Raw genomic sequence first — 18,203 nt, 5'->3', positions numbered from 1 at the left:
ATTGGGCCTTTACTTTTTCAAGTGAGTCTTAGAGTTAACTTATTTCCTAAAAATCCTGTTAAATTTTGATTAAATATATTGTTGCAGAAGTCAGTAATTGAGAAACCAAGCACCACACTCAGAGAGTTGGAGAATTCAGGTTTATTATGCTGGCGGGCCCAGAGGAGATAACACTCCAAGCTCTGAGCCCTGAACAAAGGGGTTACAGAGTTTTTATACACAAACTATAGTGGGCAACACTAGCTGCTAATAGGCTGGTTTAAACTAAGGGGTTCCACACACAGGAACAGCAGTCAAGATGGGGAGGGGATGCCTGACCTTGATGCCTGACCTTTACATGGACAGGCATGATTAAGCAGGTTGGCAGGGGCTGGGCATTTGCAAAGAGCAGGACAAGGGTGAGTGAGATAAGCTCCAGTTCCTGGTATTGTAAGTAAGTCCCCACTTTCCGAGGCTACATGACCTGCATAATCCAGACTTTGCAAGGAGCAAGCTGAGTTACAGAGGCAGAACGAGCAGGAGGTTATGTAAACTTTTAACTTTTCCTCATCAATATAGTGACATTTAAGGAGAACTGACATTTTATGGTATTGAGCTATCCCATCCATGAACTTGGTATATTTATTTTTATATTTCTGTGTTCTACAAATAGCTTTCAATAAAATTTAGTCTTTGTTCCTTGGCTTCTAGCACATCATCTTTTAAAATATATATATTTCATTGCATGTTTCATGTTATTAACAAAATACATTTTAAGTTATGCTTTCTAAATTTGTAGCTTGTATATATTAACACATTAATGTTTAAATAATGTTATAATTAGGCACTTTGGTAAGCAAGGTTTCTAATATTTTGCTTGTAAATTCTTTAGGTGCCTATGTAGACATTCATATCATTTGTTCATTTCAGTACAGTTCAGTCACTCAGTCATGTCTGACTCTGTGACCCCATGGACTGCAGTACACCAGGCCTCCCTGTCCATCACCAACTCCCAGAATTTACTCAAACTCATGTCCATTGAGTCAGTGATGCCATCCAACCATCTCATCCTCTGTTGTCCCCTTCTCCTCCCGCCTTCAATCTTTCCCGGCATCAGGGACTTTTCAAATGAGTCAGTTCTTCCAATCAGGTGGCCGAAGTATTGAAGTTTCACCTTCAGCATCAGTCCTTCCAATTAATATTCAGGACTTATTTCCTTTAGGTTGGACTGGTTGGATCTCCTTGCAGTCCAAGGGATTTTCAAGAGTCTTCTCCAACACCACAGTTCAAAAGCACCAATTCTTCAGCACTCAGCTTTCTTTATACTCCAACTCTCACATCCATACATGACCACTGGAAAAGCCATAGCTTTGACTAGATGGACTTTGTTGGCAAAGTAATGCCTCTGCTTTTTATTAAGCTGTCTAGGTTGGTCATAACTTTTCTTCCAAGGAGCAAGCATCTTTTAATTTCATGGCTGCAGTCACCATCTGCCGTGATTTTGGAGAGAAGAAAACTAAGTCAGTCACTGTTTCCACTGTTTCCCCATCTATTTGCCATGAAGGGATGGGACCAGATGCCATGATTTTGCCCAACTTTTTCACTCTCCTTTTTCACTTACATCAACAAACTCTTTAGTTCTTCTTCACTTTCTGCCATAAGGGTGGTGTCATCTGCATATCTGAGGTTATTGATATTTCTTCTGGCAATCTTGATTCCAGCTTGTGCTTCATCCAGCCCAGTGTTTCTCATTATGTACTCTGCATACAAGTTAAGTAAGCAAGGTGACAATATACAGCCTTGATGTACTCCTTTCCCTATTTGGAACCAATCTGTTGTTCCATGTCCATTTCTAACTGTTGTTTCTTGACCTGCATACAGATTTCTCAAAGGCAGGTCAGGTGGTCTGGTATTCCCATCTCTCTCTCTCTCTCTTTTTTTTTTTTTTTACTTTATTTTACTTTACAATACTGTATTGGTTTTGCCATACATTGACATGAATCCACCACGGGTGTACATGCGATCCCAAACATGAACCCCCCTCCTACCTCCCTCCCTACAACATCCCTCTGGGTCATCCCCGTGCACCAGCCCCAAGCATGCTGTATCCGGCGTCGGACACAGACTGGTGATTCGATTTGTACATGATAGTATACATGTTTCAATGCCATTCTCCCAAATCATCCCACCCTCTCCCTCTCCCTCTGAGTCCAAAAGTCCACTATACACATCTGTGTCTTTTTTGCTGTCTTGCATACAGGGTCATCATTGCCATCTTTCTAAATTCCATATATATGTGTTAGTATACTGTATTGGTGTTTTTCTTTCTGGCTTACTTCACTCTGTATAATCGGCTCCAGTTTCATCCATCTCATCAGAACTGATTCAAATGTATTCTTTTTAACAGCTGAGTAATACTCCATTGTGTATATGTACCACAGCTTTCTTATCCATTCATCTGCTGATGGACATCTAGGTTGTTTCCATGTCCTGGCTATTATAAACAGTGCTGCGATGAACATTGGGGTACATGTGTCTCTTTCAATTCTGGTTTCCTCGGTGTGTATGCCCAGCAGTGGGATTGCTGGGTCATATAGAAGTTCTATTTGCAATTTTTTAAGGAATCTCCACACTGTTTTCCATAGTGGTTGTACTAGTTTGCATTCCCACCAACAGTGTAGGAGGGTTCCCTTTTCTCCACACCCTCTCCAGCATTTATTGCTTGCAGATTTTTGGATCACAGACATTCTGACTGGTGTGAAGTGGTACCTCATTGTGGTTTTGATTTGCATTTCTCTAATAATGAGTAATGTTGAGCATCTTTTCATGTGTTCGTTAGCCATCCGTATGTCTTCTTTGGAGAAATGTTTATTTAGTTCTTTGGCCCATATTTTGATTGGGTCGTTTATTTTTCTGGAATTGAGTTGCATAAGTTGCTTGTATATTTTTGAGATTAGTTGTTTGTCAGTTGCTTCATTTGCTATTATTTTCTCCCATTCAGAAGGCTGTCTTTTCACTTTGCTTATATTTTCCTTTGTTGTGCAGAAGCTTTTAATTCTAATTAGATCCCATTTGTTTATTTTTGCTTTTATTTCCAGAATTCTGGGAGGTGGATCATAGAGGATCCTGCTGTGATTTATGTCTGAGAGTGATTTGCCTATGTTCTCCTCTAGGAGTTTTATATTTTCTGGTCTTACATTTAGATCTTTAATCCAATTTGAGTTTATTTTTGTGTGTGGTGTTAGAAAGTGATCTAGTTTCATTCTTTTACAAGTGGTTGACCAGTTTTCCCAGTACCACTTATTAAAGAGATTGTCTTTACTCCATTGTATATTCTTGCCTCCTTTGTCAAAGATAAGGTGTCCATATGTGTGTGGATTTATCTCTGGGCTTTCTATTTTGTTCCATTGATCTATATGTCTGTCTTTGTGCCAGTACCATACTGTCTTGATGACTGTGGCTTTGTAGTAGAGCCTGAAGTCAGGCAAGTTGATTCCTCCAGTTCCATTCTTCTTTCTCAAGATTGCTTTGGCTATTCGAGGTTTTTTGTATTTCCATACAAATCTTGAAATTATTTGTTCTAGTTCTGTGAAAAATATCGCTGGTAGCTTGATAGGGATTGCATTGAATTTGTAAATTGCTTTGGGTAGTATACTCATTTTCACTATATTGATTCTTTTGATCCATTAACACGGTATATTTCTCCATCTATTAGTGTCCTCTTTGATTTCTTTTATCAGTGTTTTATATTTTTCTATATAAAGGTTTTCAGTTTCTTTAGGTAGATATATTCCTAAGTATTTTATTCTTTTCGTTGCAATGGTGAATGGAATTGTTTCCTTAATTTCTTTTTCTACTTTCTCATTATTAGTGTATAGGAATGCAAGGGATTTGTGTGTGTTGATTTTATATCCTGCAACTTTACTATATTCATTGATTAGATTTAGTAATTTTCTGGTGGAGTCTTTAGGGTTTTCTATGTAGAGGAGCATGTCATCTGCAAACAGTGAGAGTTTAACTTCTTCTTTTCCAATTTGTATTCCTTTTATTTCCTTTTCTGCTCTGATTGCTGTGGCCAAAACTTCCAGAACTATGTTGAATAGTAGTGGTGAAAGTGGGCATCCTTGTCTTGTTCCTGACTTTAGGGGAAATGCTTTCAATTTTTCACCATTGAGGATAATGTTTGCTGTGGGTTTGTCATAGGTAGCTTTTATTATGTTGAGGTATGTTCCTTCTATTCCTGCTTTCTGGAGAGTTTTTATCATAAATGGATGTTGAATTTTGTCAAAGGCCTTCTCTGCATCTATTGATATAATCATATGGCTTTTATTTTTCAATTTGTTAATGTGGTGAATTACACTGATTGATTTTTGGATATTGAAGAATCCTTGCATCCCTGGGATAAAGCTCACTTGGTCATGGTGTATGATCTTTTTAATGTGTTGTTGGATTCTGATTGCTAGAATTTTGTTGAGGATTTTTGCATCTATGTTCATCAGTGATATTGGCCTGTAGTTTTCTTTTTTTGTGACATCTTTGTCAGGTTTTGGTATTAGGGTGATGGTGGCCTCGTAGAATGAGTTTGGAAGTTTACCTTCCTCTGCAATTTTCTGGAAGAGTTTGAGGAGGATAGGTGTTAGCTCTTCCCGAAATTTTTGGTAGAATTCAGCTGTGAAGCCGTCTGGACCTGGGCTTTTGTTTGCTGGAAGATTTTTGATTACCGTTTCAATTTCCATGCTTGTGATGGGTCTGTTAAGATTTTCTATTTCTTCCCGGTTCAGTTTTGGAATATTGTACTTTTCTAAGAATTTGTCCATTTCTTCTACGTTGTCCATTTTATCGGCATATAACTGCTGATAGTAGTCTCTTATGATCCTTTGTATTTCTGTGTTGTCTGTTGTGATCTCTCCATTTGCATTTCTAATTTTATTGATTTGATTTTTCTCTCTTTGCTTCTTGATGAGTCTGGCTAATGGTTTGTCAATTTTATTTATCCTTTCAAAGAACCAGCTTTTGGCTTTGTTGATTTTTGCTATGGTCTCTTTTGTTTCTTTTGCATTTATTTCTGCCCTAATTTTTAAGATTTCTTTCCTTCTACTAACTCTGGGGTTCTCCAATTCTTCCTTTTATAGTTGCTTTAGGTGTAGAGTTAGGTTATTTATTTGACTTTTTTCTTGCTTCTTGAGGTATGCTTGTAGTGCTATGAACTTTCCTCTTAGCACTGCTTTTATAGTGTCCCACAGGTTTTGGGTTGTTGTGTTTTCATTTTCATTAGTTTCTATGCATATTTTGATTTCTTTTTTGATTTCTTCTGTGATTTGTTGGTTATTCAGAAGTGTGTTGTTCAACCTCCATATGTTGGAATTTTTAATAGTTTTTCTTCTGTAACTGAGATCTAATCTTAATGCATTATGGTCAGAAAAGATGGTTGGAATAATTTTGATTTTTTTAAATTTATCAAGGTTAGATTTATGGCCCAGGATGTGATCTATCCTGGAGAAGGTTCCATGAGCACTTGAGAAAAAGGTGAAATTCATTGTTTTGGGGTGAAATATCCTATAGATATCAATTAGGTCTAACTGGTCTAATGTATCATTTAAAGTTTGCGTTTCTTTGCTAACTTTCTGTTTAGTTGATCTGTCCATAGGTGTAAGTGGGGTATTAAAGTCTCCCACTATTATTGTGTTATTGTTAATTTCCCCTTTCATACTTGTTAGCATTTGTCTTACATATTGCAGTGCTCCTATATTGGGTGCATATATATTTATAATTGTTATATCTTCTTCTTGGATTGATCCTTTGATCATTATGTAGTGGCCTTCTTTATCTCTTTTCACAGCCTTTGTTTTAAAGTCTATTTTATCGGATATGAGTATTGCCACTCCTGCTTTCTTTTAGTCTCTATTTGCGTGAAATGTCTTTGTTCAGCCCTTCACTTTCAGTCTGTATGCGTCCCTTGTTTTGAGGTGGGTCTCTTGTAAGCAGCATATAGAGGGGTCTTGTTTTTGTATCCATTCAGCCAATCTTTGTCTTTTGGTTGGGGCATTCAACCCATTTACGTTTAAGGTAATTATTGATAAGTATGATCCCATTACCATTATTTTATTGTTTTGGGTTCGGGTTTATACACCCTTTTTGTGTTTCCTGTCTAGAGAATGTCTTTTAGAATTTGTTGGAGAGCTGGTTTGGTGGTGCTGAATTCTCTCAGCTTTTGCTTGTGTGTAAAGCTTTCGATTTCTCCTTCATATTTGAATGAGATGCTTGCTGGGTACAGTAATCTGGGCTGTAGGTTATTTTCTTTCATCACTTTAAGTATGTCTTGCCATTCCCTCCTGGCCTGAAGAGTTTCTATTGAAAGATCAGCTGTTATCCTTATAGGAATCCCCTTGTGTGTTGTTTGTTGTTTTTCCCTTGCTGCTTTTAATATTTATTATTTGTGTTTGATCTTTGTTAATTTGATTAATATGTGTCTTGGGGTGTTTTACCTTGGGTTTATCCTATTTGGAACTCTCTGTGTTTCTTGGACTTGCGTGATTATTTCCTTCCCCATTTTAGGGAAGTTTTCAACTATTATCTCCTCAAGGATTTTCTCATGGTCTTTCTTTTTGTCTTCTTCTTCTGGACTCCCGTAATTCGAATGTTGGAGTGTTTCATGTTGTCCTGGAGGTCTCTGAGATTGTCCTCATTTCTTTTAATTCGTTTTTCTTTTTTCCTCTCTGATTCATTCATTCTATCTTCTATTTCACTAATCCTATTTTCTGCCTCCGTTATTCTACCATTTGTTGCCTCCAGAGTGTTTCTGATCTCATTTATTGCATTATTCATTATATATTGACTTTTTTATTTCTTCCAGGTCCTTGTTAAACCTTTCTTGCATCTTCTCAATCCTTGTCTCTAGGCTATTTATCTGTGATTCCATTTTAATTTCAAGATTTTGGATCATTTTCACTATCAATATTCTGAATTCTTTTCTCAGGTAGATTCCCTATCTCTTCCTTTTTTGTTTGGTTTGGTGGGCATTTCTCCTGTTCCTTAACCTGCTGAGTATTCCTCTGTCTCTTCATCTTGGTTATATTGCTGCGTTTGGGGTGGCCTTTTAATATTCTGGTAATTTGTGGAGTTTTCTTTATTATGGAGCTTCCTCACTGTGGGTGGGGTTGTATCAGTGGCTTGTCAAGGTTTCCTGGTTAGGGAGGCTTGTGTTGGAGTTCTGGTGGGTGGAGCTGGGTTTCTTCTCTCTGGAGTGCAGTGGAGTGATCAGTAATGGGTTATGAGACGTCAAAGGTTTTGGAGTAGCTTTGAGCTGCCTGTATATTGAAGCTCAGGGCTGTGTTCCTGTGTTGCTGGAGAATTTGCGTGGTATGTCTTGCTCTGGAACTTGTTGGCCCTTGGGTGGAGCTTGGTTTCAGTGTAGATATGGAGGCGTTTGATGATCTCCTATTGCTTAATGTTCCCTGAATTCAGGAGTTCTCTGATGTTCTCAGGCTTTGGACTTAAGCCTCCTGCTTCTGCTTTTCAGTTTTATTTTTACAGTAGCCTCTAGATTTCTCCATCTATACAGCACCGATGATAAAACATCTAGGTTAAAGATGAAAAGTTTCTCCACATTGAGGGACACCCAGAGAGGTTCACTGAGTTACATGGAGAAGAGAAGAGGGAGGGGGTAGTTAGAGGTGACTGGAATGAGATGTGGTGAGATCAAAAGAGGAGAGAGCAAGCTAGCCAGTAGTCACTTCCTTATGCGTGCTCCATAGTCTGGACCGCTCAGAGGTATTTACAGAGTTATACAGGGAAGAGGAGAGGGAGGAAGTAGACAGAGGTGGCCAGGAGGATAAGAGAGAGGAATAAAAAGAAGAGAGACAAATCCTGCCAGTAACCAGTTCCTTAGGTGTTCTCCACCATCTGGAACACACAGAGATTCACAGAGTTGGAATGAGAAGAGATGGGGGAAGAAAGAGACAGAGGCCACCTGGTGGAGAAAAAGGAGAGTCCAAAGGAGGAGAGAGTGGTCAAGCCAGTAATCTCACTCTCAGGTAACATTGGGTAGTGAAGTTTGGGTTTTTAAATGTACAAAATTGAGAACAAAAAGCAAAGATTAAAAATCTAGAGTAGAGTTTGAATTTTCAAAAACAATATTAAAGAAAAGAAGCAGAATGAAAAAAAGAAAAAAAGCCACAAGAATTATTAAAAAAACTCCAACAACAACCACATAAAGACTATATATGGTGTTTGCCTTAAAAAAATAGTCTTTTTTTTTTTGAAAAGTAATAGTAGGTTATAGAAATAAAAATTAGAGGAGAAATAGAAGACTTAACAATTAAAAAAAAGTTAGGAAAAAATGCAAGAAAAAAAAGAAAAAAAAGAGGGGGGAAAAAAAAAAGGAATGATTGTAAAAATAGTAAAGATATTTCTGGCCCTTCTCTGATGTTGTGGGCAGTTTTGGGTCACTTCCAAGGCGGTTCCCTCTGTTTAACTTCTTCTGTTTGCTGGTCTTTTAGGCTCACTAGTTCAGTCACGCTGTGGGGAGGGGGAGATGCTGCAAACAAATAGCACTGTCGTGTGCACACAATGTCTCAGTCCCGCTGGACCTGTCCCTTCTCGTGGCGCACAAACCGCTCCGGTTCCATGAAGCTCAGCCGGGAACCATCTGAGGCCAGCCCTATGCTGTGTGCACTTCCCCGGTCTAAGCCGCTCAGGTTCGGCGCTTAGGTAGCCCTCAGAGGCTCAGATTCGGTTGGGACTGTTTTTTGTGCCCTTCCCAGGTCCAAGTAGCTCAGAAGTTTGGCGAGCGCGGTCACTGCAACTTGTCGCCTTTTCTGTCTCTGCTGCTCAGTTTTCTGGGTGTACTGCTAGTGCCCCTTGTGAGGCAGATGGTGACTGTCCAGCACCCCCAGAAGTCTTAGCAAAGAAGCCTGCTTGCGGTTTGGTAGGTAGAGTCTCTCCGGGGCTGCAATTGCCCCTTTCCAGCCCTTACAGCTCTGACTGCCTGTCCCTGGTGGGTGATGGTCTGGAGCCGACTATTTCTGTTCCGTCTTTTGTTCTGTGCGGTGTCTTATGGTCAAGCTTCTCGTGTGGTAGCTATCCCACAGTCTGGTTTGCTAGCCCAAGTTAGATCGTTCTGGTTACGCATGGGGCATTCCTGCCCAATTCTTACAAATCTCTGCAGCCCGTGCCTCCCACGCTTCCCTGCTGTCCCCACTTGCTAGTGGCGGATGCAGGCGTCTGTGCTGCTTTTCCGCTGGGGGAGTTACTGTTGGGCTTGTAATCTGCTGGGTTTACTTATTTATTTATTTTTCCTTCCTGTTATGTTGCCCTCTGTGTTTCCAAGGCTCGCCACAGACTGGGCAGGGAGAGTGTTTCCTGGTGTTTGGAAACCTCTCTTCTTAAAATTCCCTTCCCGGGACAGGCTTCCCTTCTCGGGAGGGAGCTTTCTCCCCACCTCCTTTGTCTCTCTTTTTGTCTTTTCCTACCTGTTTTCGAAGACAATGGTCTGCTTTTCTGGTTGCCTAATGTCCTCTGCCAGCATTCAGAAGTTGTTTTGTGGAGTTTGCTCAGCGTTGAAATGTTCTTTTGAGGAATTTGTGAGGGAGAAAGTGGTCTTCCAGTCCTATTCCTCCGCCATCTTAGGACCGCCTGCCGTATTCCCATCTCTTAACGAATTTTCCAGAGTTATTTTGATCCACACAGTCAAAGGCTTCGGCATAGTCAATAAAGCAGAAGTAGATGTTTTTTCTGGAACTCTCTTGCTTTTTTGATGATCCAACGGATGTTGGCAATTTGATCTTTGGTTCCTCTGCCTTTTCTAAATCCAGCTTGAACATCTGGAAGTTCATGATTCACATACTGTTGAAGCCTGAGATGGAGAATTTTGAGCATTACTTTACTAGCATGTGAGATGAGTGCAATCGTGTGGGATTTTGAGCATTCTTTGGCATTGCCTTTCTTTGGGATTAGAATGAAAACTGACTTTTTCCAGTCCTGTAGCCTCTGCTGAGTTTTCCAAATTTGCTGAATGTTCTATGTAGACATTCATATCATTTGTTAATAGTGACATTTTAGTTTTCTTCTGTATTCAAGTCTTGTCTTACAGACTGCTTAGTACTTCCAGCACATATGGCTATTGAGCACCCAAAATGTAGCTAGTATGAATAAGCATGTGAATTTTTAACTTAATTTTCTTAAGTTTAAATAGTAATTTCTGTCTAATAGTATTAGACCATGCATATCTAGTACCTTTGTTGTCTCTTTTTAACAAAGAAGTTATTCATCATTAAACAAAATAGTTATCATTTTCTTATTTTTAGTGTATAGATTAATCTGTATGTTTAACATTTGATCAACATTGTTTCTTGCATTTCACAACTTATATCTAGAATCTTTCCTCCTTTAAGTACACCTTTTAGAATGTACGCTAATAAATGTCTATTGGTGGTAAACTTGTTTTTTCTTTTTGTAAATGTCTTTATTTTAATAATGACCTTGAAAAAGAACTTTTGTAATACAATTCTAGGTTCATATTCTCTCAGTCTTTTGAAGATTTTGCTCTAAGGCCTTTGACTTACATTGAAGCTGTTCAGAAATATATTGTTTGACCAAATTTTCTTTATTATAGGTGTTCTGTTTTTTTCCTTTTTTCCTGGTTGGCAGAATTTCAGATACTTCCTTTATTGTTGGTGTTCTGCAGTTTTACTATCTTTTATATATAGATTTTCCTCTGATTATTAAGTTTCTATCATAATTCTTACAAAGCTCTCATGTTCATGAGACTCAGCAATTCTCAGCCTGATTCTCAGTTATTCCATTATTGCTTCTCTGTATTATTTTCTCAAGGATTATAATTAAATGAGTGTTTGACCTCCTGTGTTTCTTTCTTCAATGATTCTTAACCTTTTATATTTCCATGCCCTTATCTCTCAACGGCAAATTCTTCATTTCTTGTTTCTAGTTCATTATCTCTTTAGCTGTGTCTTATATATTATTTAACATAGCCATTGAGATTTTAATTTCAATAAATTTTTTTATTCAGAAAACTTCTACTTGATCCTTTTACAATTTGCTTAGCCATTTTTAATAATCTCATGTTTCTAACATATTTTAACTGTGTTTGTCTTTTTCTTCAGTTCAGTTCAGTCACTCAGTTGTGTCTGACTTTTGCGACCCCATTAATCGCAGCATGCCAGGTCTCCCTCTCCATCACCAACTCCCGGAGTTTATTCAAACTCATCTCCATTGAGTCGGTGATGCCATCCAGCCATCTCATCCTCTGTCGTCCCCTTCTCTTCCCGCCCTCAATCTTTCCCAGCAATGGGGTCTTTTCCAATGAGTCAGCTCTTGGCATCAGGTCTTTTTTCTAGGCTTTTATAAAAATCATCTTATATTTTTCATCAGTTAATTCTAATGTCACCAGGTTTTGACAGGTTTTTTGTTATTTCTGATGACGCTCACTCATGCAGCCTATTTTATTTATTGTTAGTGATTTTTTTTAAACAGTGAGTTTTACTTTAATTATGCAGCTTTTGAGAATTCCAAAAGGCTAATGTAGGGTGGCTTTCTGCCACTGAAGATTTGTTTGCTTCAGTGAGCCAAAGTTACATACATATATTCAACCACTTTAGCTCCTGTGGGGCATCCCATCTTACTGTGCAGCATCCTTACCTTGAAGACAATGGCCTAGGTGTCCCCTGAGCCCAGGGCTGGTATTAGAATTGGGGAACCTCAAATTCTATATTTGTTTCCTGGGATTATTCAGGGTTTAGCTCACTGTTCTTTTTATCTTCCCCTACATATCTTAATCTTTGGAGATTTTCTATGTTTGCTTTTGTGTTCAACTCTAATTTAAAAAGCAAGTATGTTGTAGTTATGCAGGATCAACTTGCATTACAAGAGGAGGATCATTCGGAACATCTATCCTACCCTTCCCTTAACATCAAAAGTCAGTTTCAGGGCTCATTTGATCACAAATAGGCTTCTTCTAGAGCCCTACAGCATTTTTGGATTAGAGTGTGCTTATTGTAGAACTTCTAGCAGTGGGGTTAAATTGATTGACTTTATTTTTCCTGTATTCTAGGCTTTTTTTGAGCCTCATAAAATCCAATTATGTTCAATTCAGTTGCTCAGTCGTGTCCAACTCTTTGCGACCCCATGAATCGCAGCACGCCAGGCCTCCCTGTTCATCACCATTCTCCCGTAGTTCACTCAGACTCACGTCCATCCAGCCAGTGATGCCATCCAGCCATCTCATCTTCGGTCGTCCGCTTCTCCTCCTGCCCCCAATCCCTCCCAGCATCAGAGTCTTTTCCAATGAGTCAACTCTTCGCATGGTGGCCAAAGTACTGGAGTCTCAGCTTCAGCATCATTCCTTCCAAAGAAATCCCAGGGTTGATCTCCTTCAGAATGGACTGCTTGGATCTCCTTGCAGTCCAAGGGACTCTCAAGAGTCTTCTCCAACACCACAGTTCAAAAGCATCAATTCTTCGGCGCTCAGCCTTCTTCACAGTCCAACTCTCACATCCATACATGACCACAGGAAAAACCATAGCCTTGACTAGATGGACCTTAGTTGGCAAAGTAATGTCAGATCATTAAATTATTATAATAGATTGTGGACAAAACAAAATACTAGTTTGTATCTGAAAAGCAGATATAGGTTTCACACTTATGGTCTTCCTTGGGAAAATAACTTCTGAGAAAGTTGTAGATATGCTTTATAAAATATTTCCCAGTTTTATCCTCCTGGCCCATATTGTCTAAGATTACAGAGATAGACAATGTATGGAAAGAGTACTAAATTTGGGGTGAGAGAAATGACTGGAATCCTTAGTTTAGACACTATGTATGTGATTTTCAATGATGTAATTAACTTCATGAGTCTATTTTATTTGTATAATGGAGATAATTTGTTTCACACATTTTCTATAAGAATTAAATTCAACAACATAGTACATGTTGAGTTACCTGTGAAAATGTCCAGTCAGGAGAGCAGTATATGCTATCCCCCAATACTTCTCTTTGGCATAAAAATTATCTTGAGCTGGTTATTCTTAAGCCACAACAGACTTTTTAAGCAACAGCAGACATAGGAGAAGCTCTGAAAATCTAGTAGAAGTTGTCTATTTTATAAAAAACATGCATAGTTATAAGGGAAAATGTCCATTTATCAGTCTGTCACCCTCTCTGTACCAGGAAGAGAAAGATCACTAAATCTTTAGATATGCTTACCAGTGGAGAAATCTACTCTATCCCTGTTTATTTTGCTTTGCCTAATAACCTTCCATAACTGGCTAATCCCTCCCTCTTGCAACATCTTCTGTATGTAAGGTATTGTTGTTTAGCTGCTAAGTCGAGTGCAACTCTTTGCAACCCCTTGGACTGTAGCCCACCCAGCTTCTCTGTCCATGGGATTTTCCAGGCAAGAATACTAGAGGGGGTTGCCATTTCCTCCTCCAGGAGATCTTCCGGATCCAGGGACTGAATCTGCATCTCCTGCATTGGCAGGTGGATTCTTTACCAGCTAACCCCCAGGGAAGACCCATGCAGTGTGTGGCTTGGGCCATTTTGGGAGTTAGTTTTCCATAGGTATCACCAAGGTATACATGTTATTAAACTTCTTGTTTTTCTCCCCTGTTAATCTGCCCTTTAGCACAGTTGTCTCCACTAAGAACCTAGAAGTATAGAGGGAAAAGTCTTTTTCCTCCCCAGTAATTTTCAAAGACCCATGATGGTAGTTTCTGAGACAACTTACTCACTCTGGAGCCTACAGATGAGAAATCTGGTAGAAGCTGGCAAAAAGTAAAAAGTTTTACTAAAGTCAATTCTCCCAAGTCCCTATCTGTATACCCAGTTTAGACAAGAGGGTAAAAATTTCTTGTCCCTCCTGTCAACTAAAACCTGTTTATTTACAACCTGAAAGTAGGGCTTCCCTCATAGCTCAGTTGGTAAAAAACACACCTGCAATGCAAGAGACCCCGGTTTGATTCCTGGGTTGGCAAGATCCCCTGGAGAAGGGATAAGCTACCCACTCCAGTATTCTGAAAAGTAGAAAGCTACTTTATTTGGTGGGAATGTTTAGGACTCTGAACCTGGGAGGCAGCATCTCAGTAGCTCTGAGAAAATTGCTCCAAGGAGGCAAGAGGGACCATCAGGCTATATACAAGTTTACAACAAAGGGAGCAGGCACTCTGAACATTAAAGATCAGGTATCAAGTTAAGGAATTGAGCATTCTATGTATAGGAAGATGCAAGTCTCTGGGCTCACTGAATTCATTCATTTCAAATGCACCTCAGCTATCTGGGGCTAATCCTGTTTTCTTGTTTACCGTGCTTCTTGCATTTCCCCAGCTCCTCAGCAATCACCTGGGGGTGGCAGCATCCCCTAGATTACAGTCTGGGGAGCCTGCATTCACTTTTTTTAATTTTTATTTTTACTTTATTTTGCTTTACAATACTGTATTGGTTTTACTTGCATTCACTTTTGAAGGCCAGAAATCGCTGATGGCTGTGACATCTCGTTTATTAATATGGCAGGAGATATTTTCATTTCACACTTGCATTCCAAATTTAGATTAGACGAAGAAATATTTGTGTGAACTAGTTTCTTGGGTATAGCAACTAGTGAAGAGGCCCTGGAGGAAGACATGGCAACTCACTCTAGCGTTTTTGCTGGAAAAATCCTATGGGCAGAGCAGCCTTGGCGGAATGTATAGTCCATAGGGTCACAACTGAAGCAACTTAGCACACGCAAGCCAATGAAAGGCTTATTGGGTTGAGTCACTATTGAGATAAATATACCATTGAGTATTCTACTTGTCAATGGACAGATGATGGATCTTTTGAACTGGAAAGACTTCTGTATATGAAAAAAATTTTTTAACAACTGTGTTATTGGTACCTATGGAAAGATAACATTGAAAAGAAGATACAAAAGTAGTAGTATGGTATTTAGCTTTAGGGATTTCCTTCACAGGATGAAATTATGTAAAATATCCTTTTTCTTACTTCAGTTTCAAAAGACCCTACCACATTTGTAAGAGTTGAAAACACCAGTGGACAGTCGCATTTCCATTTACAGGGACCTTGCCTGGCTGCTAAGGTGTGTTCTTTCATTATAATACTGTAATTAACAGAAAAGTCAGATGGTCCCCTGGGGAAAACACTTCTCATAGAGGGAACAGATGAGCAGAATTCCTCCTAGGTCCGTTTACAAATGATCAGGACATGACTCAGGGGGAGGTTGATGTTAAGATGCTGGTAGGAGAAATAACAGAGCTTTTCATCCTAAGGTGAACCGGTTAAGGTTGAACTGTACACTCAGAAAAAAAGGTAAGCATTTTTACAGACTTTTTACAAAGGCATACCATATTCAACCCTGAAGTTCCAAAACATAGGATTCTTTTGATTTCCATCTTGGTTGAAAATCTTGATAGAAAAGAAGGAAATGGGAGATAATATATTTGGATGGGCAGGTCAGCCCCTTGATATAATTCAGGCTACAGTCCAATTCTCTGAGGAATTCAAAACAATTGTCTTTGTCTTTTTAAAATCTTTACAAAACCAGAAATGTAGCTGTACAAGCAATTCAAAAATCCAGCTATCCTTACCAACTTCCCAATCTCCCTATTGATCTCAAAATGCTTGCAAATATTGTAGAAAATTAGGACATTGGAAACAGAATTGTTCTGCACTTGAGAAAAAGACAACATTTTTAATTTCCCTAGACTTTAATAGTATCCCTAAAATTTCATCTTAGAGGAAACTTGTACACTTTCTCTGTGCCTACCTTGTCTACTCTAGGAACTGATAGCCATTTCTTTGAAATGCAAAAAGGAGCTATTTAGAAATTGAGAAAAAAAAATTTAAGTGTATTCTCCACAGGTATTAGTAAAAAAGCTTCCCTCTGAGCAGGTAAACTTATTCCATCTGCCAGAAACACAATTTAGATCCAACTATTTTTTAAAATAGTTGGAAAAGACTCTGATGCTGGGAGGGATTGGGGGTAGGAGGAGAAGGGGATGACAGAGGATGAGATGGCTGGAGGGCATCACTGACTCGTTGGACGTGAGTCTGAGTGAACTCTGGGAGTTGGTGATGGACAGGGAGGCCTGGCATGCTGCGATTCATGGGGTTGCAAAGAGTCGGACACGACTGAGCAACTGAACTGAACTGATTTTTAAAAATAAGTTTTATATTGAGTTTAGTCTTAAATGGGTTTTGTATTGGACTTGACATATGGCTAAAATTTTAGAATCAAAGCTATACTGTTTCTCTTTGTATTTCTCTATATGATTATGTATATCTCTATATGTATGTTATAGATGTCGTATTTTTCTATCTCTATATGATATTGTCAAACATAATTTGTCAAAACTATTTGGTCAGCTTGAAAGAAAACACTGTATGGCTTGGATAGTCCAAAACTCACAGAAATACAGAAACTAACCCTACAATGTTTTTTCAGGTACATGTGATTTGGAATGCATGCATACGGGCTAAGTCGCTTCAGTCATGTCCAACTCTGCAGCCTCCAAGGCTCCTCTGTCCATGGGATTCTTCAGACAAGAATACTGAAATGGGTTGCCATGCCATCCTCTAGGGGATCTAGAATAATAATTGGTAAATGAAAGCTAGTTGAAGTTTGTTGGTTTAATTAAAATGACATGTTTTTAGTGTTATTAGCACTAAATATAATGCATACATGCAACTTTTATTCTACCTGAGTTTACTACTCAGCTAAGCTCATGTCTTACCTGTTACAAAAACTGTCTGCAAGAGAAAAATAATCTGGTTAATTTTGTCTAATATTTATGAAAGTTTCATAAATAAGATACGATTAATAATGAATTATATAGTTGTAAGTAGACTTTTCAATAATGATGAAGTTTTTATATGTCTCCTTTAAACTTTTTTAAAGCTTCCAAAATCTTTTTAGGAACTTAAAATTTTGCTAAATTAAAGGATACAGATTCATTGAAATCTACATCATTTCTAAATAAGATAGCATTTTGAACATTAGTTTTTCTGTAATAAAAAATAGATGTGCCAAAAATGTTTGGGTCTCATGCCACATCAAAAAACTGTACTATTAAAAAGGAACACTGTTATAACAGACCATTCACAATTGTTTACTTCTGAGGTTTGAGTAGAACTTAAGGATTCTAATATATGTAATTAAAACTAGTAGCAATATTAAGAGAAACTATTTCATCTCTGAATACAAGGTAAGTAGGGTATGTTATTGGGTAGCAAAGTATGAGACATGGAGATGTGTTTTTGTTAAGGGAAATGAAAATTTTGTCTTTAAGAGCAACTGGCTATTTCAAAATGGAAAAGATGGTAAAGAACAGTCTAAATGGATGTGAAAAGTTGTGAAGAGAGAATCTTATGTGGTTAAGCTAGCTAAAATTGAATTATTATAAGGATTTTTAAATAAGCTTTAATATCAATATTTGTACTTCTATAAAACTATAACTTTTCTTTCATCTACTTAAAGGGCAATGTTTTCTTATTGGGTGGGAAAACCTATGGGTGTAGGAACCTCAGGATATCTTTATTAGATACCTAATTGCTTGCATCATATAGGTCTAACTTTGGGAGCCCACCCACAATGCTGCCTTCTGAAATAGGTCAGTTAAACAGTTGCCTCATTTCAAGACTAGGGGGCTGGTTCAATGAAATATGGACCTATCTCTTAACTCACCTTCTGTAGTATGATTCTCCTTGGAGAAATTTCAGTAGCAGGGCGAGGTGAACAAATATGCCACATTGGTATATGGATTATCTTGAGATGGTTATTTTTAAGAAACAGCAGATACAGGAGATGCTCTGAAAACAAGTACAAGTTACCCATTGGTAAGAGACATTCACATTTATAAGGAAAACCTCCTTTTATAAGGAAAGTCTCCTCTTCTGCTGACTAAATGACTAAATCTCTAGAAATTCTTATCAATAGAGAAGGTAACCACTTCAATTCACATAATAATCATACCTTTGTTTACTGTGCTTTGCCTGGTAACCATGCAACTGCTTCCTTGGCTTACCTCCAACATCTTCTTTTGTCTTTAGCTGGAGATGGTATTTAAGATGATGGCTTGGGCCATTTGTGGGAGTTACTCAGGGCTTCTGGGTATTTCCTAGGTATATCTCCCAGGCATACTCACTTTTCTATCGGTCTCTCTCAGATATATATGTTATTAAACATTTATTTTTCTCCTATTAATCTTTTAACAGAA

At 38.4% G+C, this 18,203-nt stretch overlaps 1 long non-coding RNA gene across 1 annotated transcript in view; it reads left to right on the top strand.

Annotated features, from left to right (window-relative positions):
- Positions 1 to 17,457, top strand: part of LOC138445902 (uncharacterized) — a 248,214-nt gene extending 230,757 nt beyond the window's left edge. The window contains exon 4 of the long non-coding RNA XR_011259034.1: positions 16,433 to 17,457. This is a non-coding gene — a long non-coding RNA (uncharacterized lncRNA). The remainder of the gene's footprint in view (positions 1 to 16,432) is intronic.
- The last annotated feature ends 746 nt before the right edge of the window (positions 17,458 to 18,203 follow it).

This window comes from Ovis canadensis, chromosome 9, assembly GCF_042477335.2.
Source record: "Ovis canadensis isolate MfBH-ARS-UI-01 breed Bighorn chromosome 9, ARS-UI_OviCan_v2, whole genome shotgun sequence".
Classification (NCBI taxonomy): Eukaryota; Metazoa; Chordata; class Mammalia; order Artiodactyla; family Bovidae; genus Ovis; species Ovis canadensis.
Note: the sequence above shows the minus strand (reverse complement) of the source record. Positions and strands in the feature narration are given on the sequence as shown.